Source organism: Triticum dicoccoides, chromosome 2B, assembly GCF_002162155.2.
Source record: "Triticum dicoccoides isolate Atlit2015 ecotype Zavitan chromosome 2B, WEW_v2.0, whole genome shotgun sequence".
NCBI classification, from domain to species: domain Eukaryota; kingdom Viridiplantae; phylum Streptophyta; class Magnoliopsida; order Poales; family Poaceae; genus Triticum; species Triticum dicoccoides.
The window spans coordinates 535,201,502-535,221,481 of NC_041383.1; positions in this window are offsets into that span (position 1 = coordinate 535,201,502).

Sequence of the window (19,980 nt, forward strand, 5' to 3'; positions counted from 1 at the left end):
AGCCAGACTATCATCGTTAGCCGGACTCCAAGACTATGAAGATACAAGATTGAAGACTTCGTCCCGTGTCCGGATGGGACTTTCCTTGGCGTGGAAGGCAAGCTTGGCGATACGGATATGTAGATCTCCTACCATTGTAACCGACTCTGTGTAACCCTAGCCCTCTCCGGTGTCTATATAAACCGGAGGGTTTTAGTCCGTAGGACGAACAACCATTACAACAATCATACCATAGGCTAGCTTCTAGGGTTTAGCCTCCTTGATCTCGTGGTAGATCCACTCTTGTAACACACATCATCAATATTAATCAAGCAGGACATAGGGTTTTACCTCCATCAAGAGGGCCCGAACTTGGGTAAAACATCGTGTCCCTCGTCTCCTGTTACCATCCGCCTAGACGCACAGTTCGGGACCCCCTACCCGAGATCCGCCGGTTTTGACACCGACAAGCCCCCCTTAAATAGGCACCCCCGAATCCAACCGTTATGCCCATTGGTCGTGCACAAGCGGTACTACCGCTTGGAGGAGCGGTACTACTTCTTAGCACGGCAAAAACAACCCAACAAGGTAGAAAACAGGAATAGTAGATCTTCCAGAGAGGTAGTACCGCTCTGGGGAGAGGTACTACCGCTTGAGCGGTACTACCTCTCTACTACCGCTTAGGGAAAATAGGCAACATAAACAAGCACAACCATTGAAACACAAGCGGTACTACCGCTCGAGGGTGCAGTACTACTGCTCTACTAGCGCTTAGAGAAAAACATGCAACATAAACATGCACAAAAGACTTTGCCCAAGCGATAGTGGCAGCGGTGTCCACAACGAAAGTACTGCATGCGGTACTACCATGGTACTAAGCGGTACTATCGCTTGGGTGCCGCAAAAAGCCCATGCAAAACAAAAGAAACAGGTTGGACCGAAACAGTCACAACATTTGCATATGAGCTTCGAATTGAGCAAACTCAAGCTTGTTGGATAGCTGACGACGAGTAGCATCCAACAACTACATAGAGGAGAGAAACCTACAAAAGAGAAGAACCAGCATAACCTCCAACATTGAAAACATCATAGAAGATTGTCAGGACCCCGACTCGATGTCACATCGATCTAGCCGGTAACACCTCATATCACTTTGCGGCCTCACGCACGGTATCCCCACGGGTGTCGCCTTACCTTTGCCCGGGACCGTTTGCGCCTTTTGGCTCACGTATATGATAGTGTCGCTAGCATCCATAAGATAAGGAGCCCGGGCTGACATGACTAGTCGTAAACCCAAAGTGGCACAGACTTACAGGGACAGGCATTCATGACCCAGCTTCGAACGTGTCGGTCATCAGCAAGTGGGTCCGGGCTGTAGCACTGGGCTAGCAGGACTCCGGTAAACCGGGCTGTAGCGGGCTAACAGGACTCCGGTACTCAAAGCGTGACATTTCCCCGAAGGGACAGACACAGGAATGAAGAAGGACACATGCCGGCCAGCCTAAGTGTTCCAGAGCAGTAGCAAGCTACCATGGCTCAGCGGTAACACTAGGAGACATTTCCCGGTAAGAGAGGCTACTAAAGATAAACAACTAGATAGTCAGATCCCACACATACCAAGCATTTCAATAACATACACACAATATGCTCGATATGTGCAATACAACATGGCATCACAAAATGACCCTACGACTCAAGTAGTTTATTCAATAGGCTCCGAGGAGCGAGACATTACAAACATGGGTCTCATGACCCAACAATCAGAGCATACAAGTCAAAGCACAAACGGAAGCTATCATGTCTGAGTACAGACATCTATAAATGAAAAAGGCTGAGAAGCCTGACTATCTATCAGATCCTGCCAAGGGCACAAGATCGTAGCTGAGGTATCAAGCTAAACGTCGAAGTCCAAGCGGAACTACTAGTGAGACTGAAGTCTCTCTGCAAAAACATAAAATAGGCAAACGTGAGTACAAATGTACCCAGCAAGACTTACATCAGATCTATCTACACATGCATCATTATCAACAAGGGGGGGTGGTGGAGTTTAACTGCAGCAAGCCAGCTTTGACTCGGTGGCTAACCTGAACTACGACTGCAAGCGACTCTTTTGAGGTGGCGCACACGAGTCCACATATTCACCATATCAATACACCACTATGGATCCGCTCCCGTCTCCCTACGAGAACGCCATCCATAGCACTCACGCTTATCTTGCGCATTTTAAAGTATCCACTTTCACTTGTCTATGAACTATGCAAGGGGTCCAAGTTTCCATATCCGAGGAATCCGGCTATTCGAATAGATGATGTTAACCCTGCAGGGGTGTACTTCTTCACACACGCTCTCGCCACTTATCGCCCTGTACACGTCATGTACCTCGGCAACCTTCAAGCGGAAGCCGGGCGAGGGAGTCGGCCACGACCTGACTAACCGAACAAGTCTCTAGTCCAGGTTTATCGCCTATTCGGGTTCCATCCGCAAGGAGATCCGGCCGGGGTGTCGCTTACGGCCCCAAACGATGTGTGCAGGGTTCCCAAGCCCACCAACCGGGTGCCACTTGGTACACCGGGCCACTGTGCCTAGTCTGTCCCAAGCCCACCTGTACCGGGTGCCACTTGGTAGACTACTAACACTGCCTACAAACACCAGAAACTAGTTGCAACTCCTGGACAGAGATCAAGTTGATTAATAAGTCAAGAGGGGCACTTAAGCATTCCAATGTGTGGTAGTAGCTGGTCATGGATCACAAACACGGAACTCAGTTCCTGAGGACGGCTGCAATGAGACAACCCACCATGTACTCCTACATGGCCTCTCACCGCTACCTTTACCAAATCATGTTCACACACTTAGTTCACCCATAGTAGGACATGTTCACACGCCTCTGATTCATCCCCGATGAATCAGACCTGACTCAACTCTAAGCAGTAGCAGGCATGACAAACAAGCATGAATGAGTAGGCACAACAGGGCTCAAACAACTCCTACTCATGCTAGTGGGTTTCATCTATTTACTGTGGCAATGACAGGTCATGCAAAGGATAAAGGGTTCAGCTACCGCAGCAAGTATCAAATATGTCGTTGCTGTCCTAATGCAGTAAAAGAGAGCAGGAGCGAGAGAGTAGGATTATATCGGAATGAACAAGGGGGTTTTGCTTGCCTGGCACTTCTGAAGATAACATTGAGTCTTCATCAGTGTCAACGATCACGTCATCGGTATCACATCTATCGAGAGGGGACAAATACCGGCAACACAGAAAGGAACACAATCAATGCAATGCACAATATGATGCATGATCATGACATGGCAAAATGAATGTGTTTTGAGCTAATGCAACTAGCAACAGATTAAATGAAGTTGGTTTGAATACAAGATTCAAATTCAAACTCCATATGTGATTATTCAAATGTCATTCACTTGATTTGTGCTAAACAGTAGTGATAAGTTGTTCTAACATGCATGAAAATGGTACAGATGGATTCCTTGAATTTTTCTGATAATTTTTCATATATAAATTATTTAATTTGGAGTTACGGTTGAATTTCTATGATTTTTAGAAGTTTATACAATTTTCTGGAATTTTCTGAATATTAGAAAAAAAAATCCAGAAATGATTTAACTGCGTCAGCCTGACGCCAGCATGACGTCAGCGAGTCAACGAGCGCCGTCCAGGTCAAACCTGACGTGTGGGGTCCACACGTCAGTGACACAGGAGCTAATCCCGGTCAAACCCAGCGCTGACTGGGGTTTGACCAGGGGTGGGGCCCACTGTCAGTGGCTGTGGGGGTGTTTAGTGTGGTCATTAGTGCTAATTAGGCGTGCCACATCGGCAGTCGCCGGAGTTTCGCCGGCGGCGACCATTCCGCACGGCGGGGGAACGCCGGACTTGCGCTAGGGGCATCGGATCGACGCGCCAAGGGCACCAGGAGGTAGCCCGCGCCCGTGCGCATCTAGGGGGACCAACGGGAGGTGCGGGGGTGGTCGGGGTTCGCCGGAATGGAGCCCGAGGCGGCGGCCGGAGCTCGGGTGGGTTGCGGGTTTGGGGTTGCAGCGTGCAAACGAACCAACTAACGCGCTAGCCATGCTCTGTGTGCAGCCTCGAGTTCGTTGGATGCTGGTGCGTGACCAGATGGTCACCGGAGTGACGCCGGCGTCGAGCTCGTGCGGCGGTGGGTTTCGGCCTTGATGGAATCAGCGGCCAGAGCGAGCAAAAGAGAACGGGGGTAGGGGGAATCGGGTCAAGGGCTCACCGCGGAGCTGCAGGGAGGGTTAGTGGGCTCGGGGGCGCGCCGGAGTTGCCGAATCGACGGAGAAGATCCTCGGCGGCCGGCGAGGGGGAAAACGTCGGGGGCGGCGTTCCGGGGCTCTTCTGGTCGCGTGAGACGACGAGGAGGACGAGGGAGGACCGGCGGAGTCTCGAGGGCGTGTCGGAGAGGCTTCGGGACGGCTGCGGCCGTGCGAGCGCTGGTCGGCGGCGACGGGCTCCGTTCGGTCGCGGGAGGGAGAGGGGGCAGAGGGGGATAGGGACGGAGGGAAGGAGCGAGGAGAGTGAGAGAGGGAGCCAGGGGCTGCGTGGCATCGCGGGAGGCGACCAGGGGAGAAGGAGGCAGCCAGGCAGGGAGGAGGTGGCCGGGGCGCGTGGCCGCGCGCGCCGGGCGCGTGCCCGTCCTCCTGGCAGGGAGGAAGACGACAGGGGTAGCGGTGGCGGGCTGGGCCGGCCAGCTACAGTGCTGGGCCGGTTTGGCTACCAGGTGAGCGCCAGGTAGGCTTCTGCTCCCCTTTTTTTTATTTCTGTTTTCTATTTTCTGTAGTTTGTTTTGATTAAGTTTAGCAACTAAATCATTTAAATAAATTCTGTAGAATTTTATGTGGCTTGCTAAAATATATATAAAGCCACTCACAAACTTCCAGAATTATTGGAGTCATATTTAATATATATTAAATATAAATCCAAAGCAAATAGTTATTGGATTAATTCAAATGGCCAAAATAATTATCTCTGTGATTCCAAAAATATTGGTTTAAATTTTACCTCTCACCAATATTTCCATGGAATAACAGGAACATTTTCTTGGACTCATTTGATGAAATTTAAATGTTGGTTATTTTTAGAGGTCTTCTGAGGCTTTGAAAATTCCTCAATTCAATTTCATTTGAATTTAAACATGATGCTCACATGAGGTCTAGCCTAGTGCATTACCAGAAGCTAGGGATGTGACAACTCACCCCCACTAAACAAGAATCTCGTCTCGAGATTCAGGCGTAGGGTAGGCTGAAGGGGAAACGCAAACTAGTATAATCTTCACAATCCCGGTTGCACTTCATAGGAACGTTGTTTCGATCACCATCTTTGTCTTGAAGTCTTGCTCTGAGAAATCCTGTCAACATGACATTGAGGGAAGAAGGAGACTCTAGAGGGGTCGATCTTCTCGAAGATCGAACAACTCACGGAATGAGACATAGGACCATCTCTCGCATTGAGACACGGGATACACATCAAGAGGGGTGGAAAGAAACGGATGACGAAGGTTCACTAGGTAGACAACAATTCCGCACCTAAGAAGGTGGTAAACGATTGTCAACGTAGCGAGGAGTTGAGTTGCCACGACGAAACATCCTGGGGGAGGGTGATTCGTAGAGTATTACCTTAGGTGGCAAAAAGAATTACCTTTGATATAGAGATCATTGAGACTCTCTATAACAGCCTAAGGCAAATCTCAGCAATCGATTGGCGGGGTCGGTAGAATGGCATACTCGGACTAGGATGATGCGGATTACCTTGTTGAAGACAACGTAATGGATGAATTTGCTTATCATCGGAAATGGAAGAGACCCATGGTAGAATGGCACATTGACGGTGCAGTCTGGGAACAAAATGCAAATGTTGGGAATGACTCTGGTAACTGGGGAAGAACCCAACAATAGAGAGTGAATTCACTGCTTGAAAAGGTCATAGCATTGCCGAGGAAACTGAGAGCAAACCCAGTTAGTGCCGATGATAACACCTAGCGCTTGTGCGTGCTCTCAAGAACTTGAGCATTTCCATATTCATCAAGGTTTTACCAACATCCGTGTCAAGGATCCTGGCAACACAACTTGCTACCATGATGAATGATGATGGATGATGCAGATGCAAAGGAAGATAACACCTTCTCAAATTTCACCCCTGGCGGGGCCAAGGAGATAAAATCTGGATGATCGACCGAGAGACATTTAGCACTCCGCTTCTAATGTTCTCCTTGATGTGCTAGGGTAACCCATCCATAGATATGGTTTGATATCTAGAACATCAAGTAAAGGTCGGACTTCGGGAGCAATAGAATCCATAAGAAACAGTTACGGAGGTAAATCCTACGAAATCCTTATGGGGAGGTGGCCAACTTCCTTAACAAGATACTACAATGATAGGTCTTCCGGCTGGGTGTGTTGGCCACGACATCCACTTTACCGGTTGTCGAGGGACCAATATTATAGTTCTTGGGAAATGTTCCAACCATCATATCTGCCTGAGATTCAGATCTGGTTGGTGTCAGGATATTCCAGACTCATCGAGTCTAGGAAGGAAAATGAAGGTTTGCAACACAAATCGACGAGATGACGTTGCGAGATTCTCGGGAAATGAACTACGATAGCAAGCTCCAAAACATGAGCTGGTTCCGCTACAAACATGTGAACACGTTGTTCCAGACAAGCATGCCCACATGGTAGTCTTACAATAAAACACTACCGAGTTCTGGTTGGGAGCCATCATCGAGGATATCGAAGTCTTTACGCAAGTCCATGGATTAGATCCCAAGCATAGACTTCTTTTCCTTGAACAAGTCAATCAGTGGCTTGGTGTGCTAGGATATACATATGGAATGAAGATGATCAGTCTAACAGACCATAGAATTCTTCGCACGTGCATGACCGACTTGGGATGATTCCAAAGGAGCAAAAACAAACTTTCTCGAATTCACGACGGCAACTTACATCAAAAGCACGTGAATCAAAGGAAGTCACTCCTTTCATCAAACAAGTACTTCATGAGCTAGCATGAAGAAAATGCTTTCAAAGGTTTCCAACACTAACTTAATGTTCAACAACATCATGGAGGAGATAAGGATGTTGTCAATGGGCTCAACAACAACTCATCGAAATTTCCATATCACTGGACTTCCACCATCATGTGAACACGGTGATAGCATTGGTCAGACCCAAAAAATATAATGGTGTATGCTCGAGGGATCAACCACGAGGAAGACAACATTACGAACATCGTTGGTTCTGACTTGATTTGACGATAGCCCACACTCAAATCAAAGGATTGATAAGACGATAGGTCCAGCAACTGATCACAGGGACCAATCGATGAAGATATCATCTTTCTTCAACACACACTACACAAGAATATCCCTTTGGAACGAACTAAGTCAGGCAAGCTTTTATCTTCCAACTCTCCAAGTTGTTGTCTAGCTTAACCAACTAGCTCCGGGATATCCAACACAGATTCTTGGAGAAAGGGTGGTTCACAAGAAACCAACCTGATCACGAGCTCAACATAGCGGTCAGGTGACAACCTGGTAATACTTCCGAGAAGATCTTCGGAAATCACGAACCACCGATATGTTACTAAGCTCGAGAACAATCTTGCTTTTCAGGGCAAGATGATATGATCAAATGAGCGAGGACTTGACAAAATCCTAACTCATCAATCAAAGAGTGCACCAGGAAATAAGGACTAGGTAGCACGATCAATCTTAGAATGGTGATTCAATAACCAACATACTGAGAATAGGATTATTGTCCATTAACTACCAAGCAATGGGGTTGCTAGGAGTATTGAGTTCACACATCATGATTCACTTGTCGGTATTCCGGTTGCAACAACACGGAACCGAGGAATGGAAAAGGATGGCGAGAAGTATCACTATGTCAAGAATGCACAAAAGGTGGTGCAATTCTCATGAAATTCCTGTCATAAAGAAGGTAATACTTCAGGGTAGAGCAGACCAGAAGCTAGATTGGCATTTTGATCTGCGGAGCACAACTTCTTTGACCCATTCCTGGATATGGAAGAGGTACTGGAGTTTGTTTCTCCTAGTCATTCTGCGACAGAATGGCTTGACGGACCACAAGAGTAATAGGCATCGATAGACGAACGCACGCATACTCTTGACAATCAATTGATAGACGAGGGTCAGAATGCAACTAAAGAGAGACAACTCAAAAGAACATATAACTTTCTGGGTTGTGGATACATGGGTTGGTATGCCGAACAAAGTTCAACATAATTCTTCCGGATAACCCATGCAGAAAGGTTGAGCTGGCAGAGTCACAATATAGCATGGAGAACTCATAGAGGGCCTGTTGTGATCTTTTGATCCAACAAACTTCTGCCATAATGGTTCATGGTATTTGGAAGAACGATATACCACGGACCTCGAGGACTATCGCAAAGGTTACTGATATACTAAAGGAACTAGCAACACTATCAACATGATGTAAGTAGGGTGAATATCGGGTTTAAGAACCCAGGAATAGAATACCTACTACTAAGTAGCATCACGGGATGCTTTCGAGAATGATGGCCAGAATCATCACACTGGGAACACAAATCATGGCTAAATTACTAGATGATCCCCTAAGACACCTAGGGTCATAACAATAACTCCAACATAAAGGTCGAGGCATTAAAGTACCTCAACTCACTGATTTGTGTGATTAATCTGACCAAAGGCACATCGGAAACAGGAGGAAGGGATTTGCAAGTGCATCAGACTGTTTGGAAACCTGGGATGACTCGGACAGCATAACGGCTGTAAATGCTCAGAAAAGATTTGAGACATTCACAAAAATGGTGGCATAACCACTCAGAAGCACAATATCAAGGTTTCGAGATCAACGGTTAACATACGGAGGTAGAAACTGAACTGAGGCTTGAATCAACAATCTTATAAGTCTGCGGATTAGTAACACGTGATCCTGATAGAAAGAAGAGAAAGCCTAGTTCTTAATCCCCGTAGAGGAGAAGATGATGACTCAGATCAGAAGGCCATGAGGTTTAAGGAGTAAAGAGAGCCTTACGTTCCATCCCACAATCAATTCCCTTATATAACTAAAGAATTTCTAGACTCAACTTCGACCAGTTTGGCTTGGTAATCCTACAGGCAGTCAAGCTCTGATACCAACGCTGTCAGGACCCCGACTCGATGTCACATCGATCTAGCCGGTAACACCTCATATCACTTTGCGGCCTCACGCACGGTATCCCCACGGGTGTCGCCTTACCTTTGCCCGGGACCGTTTGCGCCTTTTGGCTCACGTATATGATAGTGTCGCTAGCATCCATAAGATAAGGAGCCCGGGCTGACATGACTAGTCGTAAACCCAAAGTGGCACAGACTTACAGGGACAGGCATTCATGACCCAGCTTCGAACGTGTCGGTCATCAGCAAGTGGGTCCGGGCTGTAGCACTGGGCTAGCAGGACTCCGGTAAACCGGGCTGTAGCGGGCTAACAGGACTCCGGTACTCAAAGCGTGACATTTCCCCAAAGGGACAGACACAGGAACGAAGAAGGACACATGCCGGCCAGCCTAAGTGTTCCAGAGCAGTAGCAAGCTACCATGGCTCAGCGGTAACACTAGGAGACATTTCCCGGTAAGAGAGGCTACTAAAGATAAACAACTAGATAGTCAGATCCCACACATACCAAGCATTTCAATAACATACACACAATATGCTCGATATGTGCAATACAACATGGCATCACAAAATGACCCTACGACTCAAGTAGTTTATTCAATAGGCTCCGAGGAGCGAGACATTACAAACATGGGTCTCATGACCCAACAATCAGAGCATACAAGTCAAAGCACAAACGGAAGCTATCATGTCTGAGTACAGACATCTATAAATGAAAAAGGCTGAGAAGCCTGACTATCTATCAGATCCTGCCGAGGGCACAAGATCGTAGCTGAGGTATCAAGCTAAACGTCGAAGTCCAAGCGGAACTACTAGTGAGACTGAAGTCTCTCTGCAAAAACATAAAATAGGCAAACGTGAGTACAAATGTACCCAGCAAGACTTACATCAGATCTATCTACACATGCATCATTATCAACAAGGGGGGGTGGTGGAGTTTAACTGCAGCAAGCCAGCTTTGACTCGGTGGCTAACCTGAACTACGACTGCAAGCGACTCTTTTGAGGTGGCGCACACGAGTCCACATATTCACCATATCAATACACCACTATGGATCCGCTCCCGTCTCCCTACGAGAACGCCATCCATAGCACTCACGCTTATCTTGCGCATTTTAAAGTATCCACTTTCACTTGTCTATGAACTATGCAAGGGGTCCAAGTTTCCATATCCGAGGAATCCGGCTATTCGAATAGATGATGTTAACCCTGCAGGGGTGTACTTCTTCACACACGCTCTCGCCACTTATCGCCCTGTACACGTCATGTACCTCGGCAACCTTCAAGCGGAAGCCGGGCGAGGGAGTCGGCCACGACCTGACTAACCGAACAAGTCTCTAGTCCAGGTTTATCGCCTATTCGGGTTCCATCCGCAAGGAGATCCGGCCGGGGTGTCGCTTACGGCCCCAAACGATGTGTGCAGGGTTCCCAAGCCCACCAACCGGGTGCCACTTGGTACACCGGGCCACTGTGCCTAGTCTGTCCCAAGCCCACCTGTACCGGGTGCCACTTGGTAGACTACTAACACTGCCTACAAACACCAGAAACTAGTTGCAACTCCTGGACAGAGATCAAGTTGATTAATAAGTCAAGAGGGGCACTTAAGCATTCCAATGTGTGGTAGTAGCTGGTCATGGATCACAAACACGGAACTCAGTTCCTGAGGACGGCTGCAATGAGACAACCCACCATGTACTCCTACATGGCCTCTCACCGCTACCTTTACCAAATCATGTTCACACACTTAGTTCACCCATAGTAGGACATGTTCACACGCCTCTGATTCATCCCCGATGAATCAGACCTGACTCAACTCTAAGCAGTAGCAGGCATGACAAACAAGCATGAATGAGTAGGCACAACAGGGCTCAAACAACTCCTACTCATGCTAGTGGGTTTCATCTATTTACTGTGGCAATGACAGGTCATGCAAAGGATAAAGGGTTCAGCTACCGCAGCAAGTATCAAATATGTCGTTGCTGTCCTAATGCAGTAAAAGAGAGCAGGAGCGAGATAGTAGGATTATATCGGAATGAACAAGGGGGTTTTGCTTGCCTGGCACTTCTGAAGATAACATTGAGTCTTCATCAGTGTCAACGATCACGTCATCGGTATCACATCTATCGAGAGGGGACAAATACCGGCAACACAGAAAGGAACACAATCAATGCAATGCACAATATGATGCATGATCATGACATGGCAAAATGAATGTGTTTTGAGCTAATGCAACTAGCAACAGATTAAATGAAGTTGGTTTGAATACAAGATTCAAATTCAAACTCCATATGTGATTATTCAAATGTCATTCACTTGATTTGTGCTAAACAGTAGTGATAAGTTGTTCTAACATGCATGAAAATGGTACAGATGGATTCCTTGAATTTTTCTGATAATTTTTCATATATAAATTATTTAATTTGGAGTTACGGTTGAATTTCTATGATTTTTAGAAGTTTATACAATTTTCTGGAATTTTCTGAATATTAGAAAAAAAAATCCAGAAATGATTTAACTGCGTCAGCCTGACGCCAGCATGACGTCAGCGAGTCAACGAGCGCCGTCCAGGTCAAACCTGACGTGTGGGGTCCACACGTCAGTGACACAGGAGCTAATCCCGGTCAAACCCAGCGCTGACTGGGGTTTGACCAGGGGTGGGGCCCACTGTCAGTGGCTGTGGGGGTGTTTAGTGTGGTCATTAGTGCTAATTAGGCGTGCCACATCGGCAGTCGCCGGAGTTTCGCCGGCGGCGACCATTCCGCACGGCGGGGGAACGCCGGACTTGCGCTAGGGGCATCGGATCGACGCGCCAAGGGCACCAGGAGGTAGCCCGCGCCCGTGCGCATCTAGGGGGACCAACGGGAGGTGCGGGGGTGGTCGGGGTTCGCCGGAATGGAGCCCGAGGCGGCGGCCGGAGCTCGGGTGGGTTGCGGGTTTGGGGTTGCAGCGTGCAAACGAACCAACTAACGCGCTAGCCATGCTCTGTGTGCAGCCTCGAGTTCGTTGGATGCTGGTGCGTGACCAGATGGTCACCGGAGTGACGCCGGCGTCGAGCTCGTGCGGCGGTGGGTTTCGGCCTTGATGGAATCAGCGGCCAGAGCGAGCAAAAGAGAACGGGGGTAGGGGGAATCGGGTCAAGGGCTCACCGCGGAGCTGCAGGGAGGGTTAGTGGGCTCGGGGGCGCGCCGGAGTTGCCGAATCGACGGAGAAGATCCTCGGCGGCCGGCGAGGGGGAAAACGTCGGGGGCGGCGTTCCGGGGCTCTTCTGGTCGCGTGAGACGACGAGGAGGACGAGGGAGGACCGGCGGAGTCTCGAGGGCGTGTCGGAGAGGCTTCGGGACGGCTGCGGCCGTGCGAGCGCTGGTCGGCGGCGACGGGCTCCGTTCGGTCGCGGGAGGGAGAGGGGGCAGAGGGGGATAGGGACGGAGGGAAGGAGCGAGGAGAGTGAGAGAGGGAGCCAGGGGCTGCGTGGCATCGCGGGAGGCGACCAGGGGAGAAGGAGGCAGCCAGGCAGGGAGGAGGTGGCCGGGGCGCGTGGCCGCGCGCGCCGGGCGCGTGCCCGTCCTCCTGGCAGGGAGGAAGACGACAGGGGTAGCGGTGGCGGGCTGGGCCGGCCAGCTACAGTGCTGGGCCGGTTTGGCTACCAGGTGAGCGCCAGGTAGGCTTCTGCTCCCCTTTTTTTTTATTTCTGTTTTCTATTTTCTGTAGTTTGTTTTGATTAAGTTTAGCAACTAAATCATTTAAATAAATTCTGTAGAATTTTATGTGGCTTGCTAAAATATATATAAAGCCACTCACAAACTTCCAGAATTATTGGAGTCATATTTAATATATATTAAATATAAATCCAAAGCAAATAGTTATTGGATTAATTCAAATGGCCAAAATAATTATCTCTGTGATTCCAAAAATATTGGTTTAAATTTTACCTCTCACCAATATTTCCATGGAATAACAGGAACATTTTCTTGGACTCATTTGATGAAATTTAAATGTTGGTTATTTTTAGAGGTCTTCTGAGGCTTTGAAAATTCCTCAATTCAATTTCATTTGAATTTAAACATGATGCTCACATGAGGTCTAGCCTAGTGCATTACCAGAAGCTAGGGATGTGACAAAGATGCATGTGAACTCCGTTTTTGATGAACTCGAGCTTGTCATCAAGATGAACATAAGCTCTAAATCTCACAAGGAGAAAAACCAAACAAGAACCAATAAAGATGATGCAAGGATGCAATGGTTTGAGCTCTCTACGAATGAAACGATCAAGCTACTCATCGAGAGCCCCCCTTGATTGTACAACAATCGATCCTATAACCCGGTCTCCCAACTACCACCATGAGACCGGTAAAATAGAAAACCTATCAAGGGCAAACCTTTGCCTTGCACATAGTCCACTTGAGATAGATGATGAAGATCTCGACTCCCTCAAGTTGGACCACCTTTCTTGATTGCGTTGGCTTGATGAAGACTAGTTGATTGCTCCCCCATACTCCACTATGGGTGAGCACTCTTTGGCAAATCTTCACAAGTCCATTGACACCATAATGGACGGCAAGTTGATACGTCTCCAACATATCTATAATTTATGAAGTATTCATGCTCTTATATTATCATTCTTGGATGTTTTACAATCATTTTATAGAAAATTTATATCATTTTTTGGGACTAACCTATTGACATAGTGCCCAGTGCTAGTTGCTATTTTTGCTTGTTTTTTACTTCACAGAAAATCAATACCAAACGGAGTCCAAACGCAGCGAAACTTTTTGGAGAATTTTTTTGGACCAGAAGACACATGATGGGCCAAGGAAGTACTAGAGGGGGCTCCAAGGAGAGTGCCCTAGTGGGTTGTGCCCACCTCGGCTGCCTCCCACACCGCCTCTTTGCTCTATAAATACCCCCAAAATCCAAAAAACCTAGAGGAGTCGACGAAACACAATTCCAGCCGCCGCAAGTTCCAGAAACCATAGATCCAATCTAGACACCATCACAGAGGGGTTCATCATCCTCATTGGTGCCTCTCCAATGATGTGTGAGTAGTTCATTATAGACCTATGGGTCCGTAGTTAGTAGCTAGATGGCTTCCTCTTTCTCTTTTGATTCTTAATACAATGGTCTCTTGGAGATCTATTTGATGTAACTCTTTTTGCGGTGTGTTTGTTGGGATCCGATGAACTTTGAGTTTATGATTAGATCTATTTTATCAATGAAAGTTATTTGAGTTTTAATCTCTTATATGCATGATTGCTTGTAGCCTTGTATTTCTTCTTTGAATCTTTGGTTGAGTTAGGCTGACTAGATCATTTTTTCTTGCCATGGGAAGAGGTGCTTTGTGATGGGTTCGATCTTATGGTGCTCAATCCCAGTGACAGAAGGGGACATGACACGTATGTATCATTGATATTAAGGATAACAAGATGGGGTCTATTCCTACATGAATAGATCTTGTCTACATCATGTCATTGTTCTTATTGCATTACTCCATTTTTCCTTGAAGTTAATACACTAGATGCATGCTGGATAGCGATCGATGTGTGGAGTAATAGTAGTAGATGCAGGCAGGAGTCAGTCTACTAATCTTGGACGTGATGCCTATATAATGATCATTGCCCAAATATCATCATAATTATTTGAAGTTCTATCAATTGCCCAATAGTAATTTGTTTACCCGCCGTATGCTATTTTTCTCGAGAGAAGCCACTAGTGAAATCTACGCCCCCGGGTCTATTTCTTATCATATCTGCCTTCAAGATCTATTTTTAGTCGCTTTTATTTTCAGATCTATTAATCCAAAAAACCCAAAACTTTGTTGCACTTCATTTTATTCTCGTTTTATCAAGATCTATTTATCCAATCTATCACAATTTTTATCCCGTCAACGCGACAATGTCTGGCACCGTTACCCAAAAGGGATTGACAACCCCTTTAACATGTCGGGTTGCAAGTATTTGTTCTTTGTGTGCAGGTACCGTTTACATAGTGTTGCTTGGTTTGCCTACTGGTTCGATAACCTTGGTCTCATCACTAAGGGAAATACCTACCATAGCTGTGCTACATCAACCCTTCCTTTTTGGGGAAATACCAACGTAGTTCAAGCGACATCAGACATCCTCAAGAAAATCAATGAAGGAGTTTCAACTCAGAAAGAAGCCTGCATTGACACCCTTTGAGCAAAATTCAACCGCTTTAATAGGATATGCAATAAAAGCTGCCAACAAACCTTTGATCGCCTTAGTGACATCACGAATGAAGTGCAAGGTCTCGACGCCAAAGACATCACTGATCATGAAGTAGTGAAGAAGTTGCTCTGGTCTCTTGACAGTTCTTCAATACCTTTGTTCCGATTATTCGTGAACGAGATGCCTTCAAGACTCTTGTTCTGAAGAAGAGAGATCTCTATGGCTCAAATCGCCAAAAGAATCACGCTCTCAAGGCCATGACAGATTCCTCTTCAGAAGGCAATGCCGAAGAAGATTCCGATGACCCTGAAAGAATCAACAAAGATCTCACACTGATCACTAAAAGATTCTAGCGCTTCCGAAAGAGAAATCAATTTCAGGGAAAAGCATCCAACTCCTTTGGCAAGTCAAATTCTTCACCAAAGCCCACTAGAGAGTACACCTGTTTCAAGTGTAAGAAACCAAGACATTTCATCATGGACTGCCCTCTCTGGAAAGCTGAGATCTGAGCCAGTGGAAGATTTGATTTGGGAAACAACAACCATGGCAAAGGGAAGAGCAAGTCTACGACTCAGATGATGAGAAGAAATCCAAGAAGTTTTTCAAGAAGAAGGACATCACCTCCAAATATTTTTCAAGATCTTCTTCACGAAACCCCTTCAAGTCCCCGTCCAACCATAAGAATACCTCTCTCAAGGCCAAGGCATACATTGGCAAGGGATGGATTCTGACGAGGGGGAATCATCTGACTTCAAAGAAGTTCCTGAATCTGATGATGATTCAGACTCTGGAATGGCCCACATAGCCTGTGCAACTACTCCAACCTCAAACTTCTTCGACAACCAGTTGAGCGACAATGAGTCACCATTATTCTACTTCATGGCTAAGTCCTCGAAAGAAAAGGTACCCTCCAAACATCACAAGGTTTACACTCGTGATCAATTTTCTACTGATGAGGATGATCATGCCAAGCTAATAAAAATTGCTAAGAAGCAACACAACTCTCTTGAAAAAATTGTGAAAACTCTTAGGAAATCTGAAGGGTTGTTGGTTGAGGAGATGGACAAAAACCAGTCTCTGACTAAAGAGCATTCTGCTCCTACATCTTGGATGGAAGAACTAAGTGATCGTCATGATTTTCTCTCAGCAGACCATGAAAGATTGACCTACGATTACCTGAAAAGGAAAAATGAATTCGAGTCCCTGAGAGAGGCCCATGATGATTTAATCAGGGAAAACTCTCTTCTCACCCAACAACTCAAGGAGAAAACTAAAGTATTCCTACCACCTTGCTTAAAGTGCCTTGAACGAAACAATGCTGAATCTTCTCTGAATGCTAATCGCTCGATCGAGGAAAATGGTCCCGTGTTTGATGAAAATGCTAGGTTGAAGGATCTTCTTTAGACATGAATGTTCAAAAGTATAAAAGGGCATCAAACCTATGTGATGTTTTGAAGAAATCTATTCTTCAGAAAAAATCCCATGAAAGAGGATTTGGGTTTCGAAAGGAAACTCAATGAGAATGGCACTTACTGGGAACCCGATCAATATCCTCGCACTATGTGGGTGTCTGCAAAGAGCAAAATGCTCGACCCTGCTTTACTTTTGGGATATTATTTCCCTATTCCCGAATATTCATATGATGATTCTCTGGACAATTATAAATTGTTCAAAAATCAATGTGGTGAGGTTTTTGCTCGCTACGTCGGTCCCAATAGCAGGAATGGTCCCCCAAATAAAAGCATATGGGTGCCTAAGAAAATCATCGAGTCCTTATCTGAAACTATGCTACTAACCGTCTAGGCTGATTATGCTCGAACTTCATTGAGAAACAACCCCTCTGGTTCTAGAATGAAATCTTATCATGCTCGTGTTTGGGAATGTAGTAATTTCAAAAAATTTCCTACGCACACACAAGATCATGGTGATGCATAGCAACGAGAGGGGAGAGTGTCGTCCACGTACCCTCGTAGACCGTAAGCGGAAGCGTTATGACAACATGGTTGATGTAGTCGTACGTCTTCACGATCGACCGATCCTAGTACCGAACATACGCACCTTCGTGATTTGCACATGTTCAACTCAGTGACGTCCCACGAACTCACAATCCAGTAGAGCTTCGAGGGAGAGTTCCATCAGCACGACAGCGTGATCACGGTGTTGATGAAGCTACCGACGTAGGGCTTCGCTGAAGCACCGCTACGATATGACCGAGGTGGATTATGGTGGAGGGGGGCACCACACACGACTAAAGATCAATGATACTCTTGTGTGCCTTGGGGTGCCCCCCTGCCCCCGTATATAAAGGAGCTAGGCGGGAGGCGGCCGACCAAGGAGGAGGGCGCGCCAAAGGGGGAGTCCCACTCCCACCGGGAATAGGACTCCCCTTTCCTAGTAGGAGTAGGAGAAGGGGGAAGGGAAGGAGAGGAGGAGAAGGAAGGAGGGGGCGCCGCCCCTCCCCCCTAGTCCAATTCGGACTAGGCTTGGGGGGTGCTCGGCCCAGCCCTAGCGAGCCCCTCTCTCTCTCTTCCTAAAGCCCATTAAGGCCCATATACTCCCCGGGGGGTTCCGGTAACCTCTCGCTACTCCGGTATTTATCCGGTGACCCCCGGAACCCTTTCGGTGTCCGAATATAACCTTCCAATATATCAATCTTTATGTCTCGACCATTTCGAGACTCCTCGTCATGTCCGTGATCTCATCCAGGACTCAGAACAACCTTCGGTACATCAAAACACATAAAATCATAATATCGATCGCCACCGAACGTTAAGCGTGCGGACCCTACGGGCTCGAGAACTATGTAGACATGACCGAGACACGTCTCCGGTCAATAACCAATAGCAAAAACTGGATGCTCATATTGGCTCCTACATATTCTACGAAGATCTTTATCGGTCAAACCGCGTAACAACATATGTTGTACCCTTTGTCATCGGTATGTTACTTGCCCGAGATTCGATCGTCGGTATCTCAATACCTAGTTAAATCTCATTACCGGCAAGTCTCTTTACTCGTTCCGTAATGCATCATCCCACAAGTAACTCATTAGTCACATTGCTTGCAAGGCTTATAGTGATGTGCATTACTGAGAGGGCCCAGAGATACCTCTCCGACAATCAGAGTGACAAATCCTAATCTCGATCTATGCTAACTCAACAAGTACCATCGGAGACACCTGTAGAGCACCTTTATAATCACCCAATTACGTTGTGACATTTGGTAGCACACAAAGTGTTCCTCCGGTATTCCGGAGTTGCATAATCTCATAGTCATAGGAACATGTATAAGTCATGAAGAAAGCAATAGCAACAAACTAAACGATCAAGTGCTAAGCTAACAGAATGGGTCAAGTCAATCACATCATTCTCTAATGATGTGATCCCGTTAATCAAATGACAACTCATGTCTGTGGTTAGGAAACACAACCATCTTTGATTCAATGAGCTAGTCAAGTAGAGGCATACTAGTGACACTTTGTTTGTCTATGTATTCACACATGTACTAAGTTTCCGGTTAATACAATTCTAGCATGAATAATAAACTTTTATCATGATATAAGGAAATATAAATAACAACTTTATTATTGCCTCTAGGGCATATTTCCTTCAGTCTCCCACTTGCACTAGAGTCAATAATCTAGATTACATAGCAATGATTCTGAATCTCATGGAGTCTTGGTGCTGATCATGTTTTGCTCGTGAGAGAGGCTTAGTCAATGGGTCTGCAACATTCAGATCCGTATGTATCTTGCAAATCTCTATGTCTCCCTCCTTGATTTGATCGCGGATGGAATTGAAGCGTCTTTTGATCTGCTTGGTTCTCTTGTGAAATCTGGATTCCTTTGCCAAGGCAATTGCACCAGTATTGTCACAAAAGATTTTCATTGGACCCGATGCACTAGGTATGACACCTAGATCGGATATGAACTCCTTCATCTAGACTCCTTTATTTGCTGCTTTCGAAGCTGCTATGTACTCCGCTTCACATGTAGATCCCACCACGACGCTTTGTTTAGAACTGCACCAACTGACAGCTCCACCTTCCAATATAAACACGTATCCAGTTTGTGACTTAGAGTCATCCGGATCAGTGTCAAAGCTTGCATCGACGTAACCATTTATGACGATCACTTTGTCACCTCCATAAACGAGAAACATATCCTTAGTCCTTTTCAGGTATTTCATGATGTTCTTGACCGCTGTCCAGTGATTCACTCCTGGATTACTTTGGTACCTCCCTGCTAAACTAATAGCAAGGCACACGTTAGGTCTGGTACACAACATTGCATACATGATAGAGCCTATGGCTGAAGCATAGGGAACACCTTTCATTTTCTCTCTATCTTCTGTAGTGGTCGGGCATTGAGTCTGACTCAACGTCACACCTTGTAACATAGGCAAGAACCCTTTCTTTGCTTTATCCAATTTGAACTTCTTCAAAACTTTATCAAGGTATGTGCTTTGTGAAAGTCCAATTAAGCGTCTTTATGCCCAATAGATCTTGATGCCCAATATATAAGCAGCTTCACCGAGGTCCTTCATTGAAAAATTCTTATTCAAGTATCCTTTTATGCTATCCAGAAATTCTATATCATTTCCAATGAACAATATGTCATCCACATATAATAT